Raw genomic sequence first — 3,349 nt, forward strand, 5'->3', positions numbered from 1 at the left:
GACAAAAGAATTCTAATACACTAAAAATCTCTTTTCTTAAACCATTTAACTCATGAAACTCTTACTTTCCTGCATATTAACCATAATTGCCAGAAAATTTTCTGCTGGAAGTTAAAATGATGTTTTCCCCTGAAATATCATTATAAAACTCTGTGAAATATTTCAGTGATATGAATCATTCACTTAGTCATATGGGTAGACATTTAGATAATAGAAGTAGTTAACAGAAATCTGTGAGAAATATATATTGTTAATTCCTGTGGAGGAGGAAGGAAGAAATCCTACTGAAATATTTTAATTGTAGTTAAATTCAGTGTTCCCTGCCATTTTAAAATATCAAGATTATTCTGTTCTACTCCTTTCTTTCCAAGAGGATACATGAAATAACTTTGATAAAATCATGAATCAGTTTTTGTTTGCTGTTAACCTCTTCTACATTCCATTTCATGAAAATAGCAATCGGTGGCCAAGAATACCCTTATTCTGATCAACCTTGTACTACATGAATGAGACATTATTACCAAGCATCATTGTATTCAGTTAGCAATTTTGTCAAAGTATAATCTCTTTGTTTGCAATATTATTGCAATGGACAATAAACAAATTGTTTTTTAAAAAATAGCAAGGTTTGAAAACTATACATTTGATAGGTCAGTTAATATTTAGCATACAGGTTCTAATGGTATTAATGTGTAATCAGAAAAATTATTACATTTCAAACTCTGTAATTCATATTATTAAATAAGGTTAGTATACTTTTCAGTAATAAAAACTCAGTTAATACATTTTGAAGCTTGAAGTTTAAGAAAATCTTCAACATAATTTAAAACAAAAATATGAATAGGCTAGACACAGTGGCTTGTGCCTGTAGACCCAGCTACTTGGGAGGCTAGGGCAGGAGAATGAGGTGGGTGGATCACCCAGCAGCTTGAGGCTGCAGTGAGCTAAAATGGCACCACTACACTCTAGCCTGGGAGACAGAGCAAGACCCTGTCTCTAAAAAAATAAATAAATACAAATTTAAATATAAATAAAGTATTTTGAAAGATACATTTTCTATCCTACTCTTTTTTCTTTTATTTTCTTTCTTTTTTTTTCACTTTAACAAATCTACTTTAATTCCAAAAGAAATTAGTCTAGGACAGTCAGTAATATACAACATACTTTTATGTTTCTTTTATAGGTTATCTATCTAATACAAGCTTATTTGTATATGTGCAATGTATAATAACTCTATCTTAGATATGAGTCCTAACAGGATAAAAATATTTTCTTGCAACTACTACTTTATGCCTATGAAGGGTGTGAGCTTGCAATGTCCTCCTGTCTTAAACCCAGGTTAATGACAGTGTCCTCTGAAAATTTTTCACAAATTATTAATGACCTAATTTCATTTAAAAAATAGTTTCAGCAGGCTGAGTGCGATGGCTCACGCCTGTAATCCCAGCACTTTGGGAGGCCGAGGCAGGTGGATCACGAGGTCAGGAGAGTGAGACCATCCTGGCTAACACGGTGAAACCACGTCTCTAATAAAAATACAAAAATAAAATTAGCTGGGTGTGGTGGCGGGCACCTGTAGTCCCAGCTACTCGGGAGGCTGAGGTGGGAGAATGGCGTGAACCCAGGGGGCAAAGGTTGCAGTGAGCCAAGATCGCGCCACTGCACTCCAGCCTGGGCGACAGAGCGAGACTGTCTCAAAAAAAAAATAAAAAAAGGTTTCAGCAAATATGAAAATAGAAAGTCCTGTTATTTGTCCATTCATAATATGAGAAAAAAAAAGAGATGATACATTCCTCTGTAGAAAAAGTGGGTTTAGAGAACAGTTCTGGTAGTATTTCACATGGTGAAGTATCAAAAGGTTTAATAAGTAGCCCCCTTGCTCGGGGAAAAAAAAATGATGTCAATGTCTTTCTCTTCCAAACTGCTTAGTAACTCCAAGTGATTTTCAAATTGGGGGCCAGATTACTGGCACTGAGTTCATCAAACTTAGATCTGTCTTGAATAGGGACATTATAGAAAATCAAGAACATCTCTAACCCTGCACATCTGGTGGAGTCTGGAGTTAGGGACTACATGACCCAAGCCATCAGCTAAATGTGCCAAGAGATTGAACTGTAGGTGACCATCTTCCAGGGAGATGTCTTGCCAATTACTAGGAAGAGATGAACCAAAAACTTCTTTAACATAAGATTCCAAACGACTCTGGAGATCTTCAGGTGGTGTGTATGCTCGGCTTCGTGAGGGTGGACACACTGAGGATAGATTCCTTTTTCACCTCTTCTACTGTCTCAGCAACCACTGGCTCTTTCTTTTTTCTGGATCGAGACCAAAATTCTCTATGTGGTGCCCCTGAGACTGTCCACATGAAGACTTTTCTGGTAATGCCGAACACAGATTGCGCTGCCATCTTCGATGAGATCCACGGGCCTCTCGTTTTTGTTTTTTTTTTTCTTTTTTTGAGATGGGGTCTTTTTCTGCTGCCCAGAGGTGCGATCATGGCTCACTGCAGCGCCTCAACTCCCTGGGTTCAAGTGATCCTCCTGCTTCAGCCTCCCCAGTAACAGAGACAACAGGCACATGCTACCAAGCCTGCCTAGTTTTTTTATTTTTTGTGGAGACTGGGGTCTCACTGTATTACCCAGGCTGGTCTTAAACTCCTGGAATCAAGTGATCCTCCTGCTTCATCCTCCCCAGTAACAGGCACATGCCACCAAGCCTGCCTAATTTTTTTATTTTTTGTAGAGACTGGGGTCTCACTCTATTACCCAGGCTGGTCTCAAACTCCTGGACTCAAGTGATCCTCCCCAGTCTGTCTCCCAAAGTGTTAGGGTTACAGGCCTGAGCTACCGCACCCAGCTAGCTACCCCATTCCTTTTTTTGAGATGGAGTCTTCCTCTGTCACCCAGATTGGAGTGTGGTGGCGCAATCTCGGCTCACCACAACCTCCACTTCCTGGGTTCAAGCAATTCTCCTGCCTCAGCCTCCTGAGAAGCTGGGATTACAAGTATGGGCCACCACACCCAGCTAATTTTCTTTCTTTCTTTTCTTTTTTTTTTTTTTGTATTTTCAGTGGAGACAAGGTTTCACCATGTTGGTTAGGCTGGTCTCGAATCCTGACCTGAAGTGATCCACCCGCCTCCGCCTCCCAAAGTGCTGGGATTACAGGCGTGAGACACAGCACCCAGCCTACCCCATTGCTATACATAGAACTACATTATGGTGCATAATTTAAAATTTACACTGTCCATTCTCTTATGGTTCAATGTTTAAAAAATTTTAATCTCTTTATCGTTTACAAAGAAGGGAGCTCTTTATTTTGGCATTGCTGATAAGGAAACCACTATAGATT

At 39.1% G+C, this 3,349-nt stretch overlaps 1 pseudogene; it reads right to left on the reverse strand.

Moving 5' to 3' along the window:
- Positions 1-1,917: 1,917 nt before the first annotated feature.
- Positions 1,918-2,407, reverse strand: LOC100447516 (large ribosomal subunit protein mL50-like; annotated as a pseudogene).
- Positions 2,408-3,349: the final 942 nt, after the last annotated feature.

This window comes from Pongo abelii, chromosome 11 (genome assembly GCF_028885655.2).
Source record: "Pongo abelii isolate AG06213 chromosome 11, NHGRI_mPonAbe1-v2.0_pri, whole genome shotgun sequence".
NCBI lineage: Eukaryota > Metazoa > Chordata > Mammalia > Primates > Hominidae > Pongo > Pongo abelii.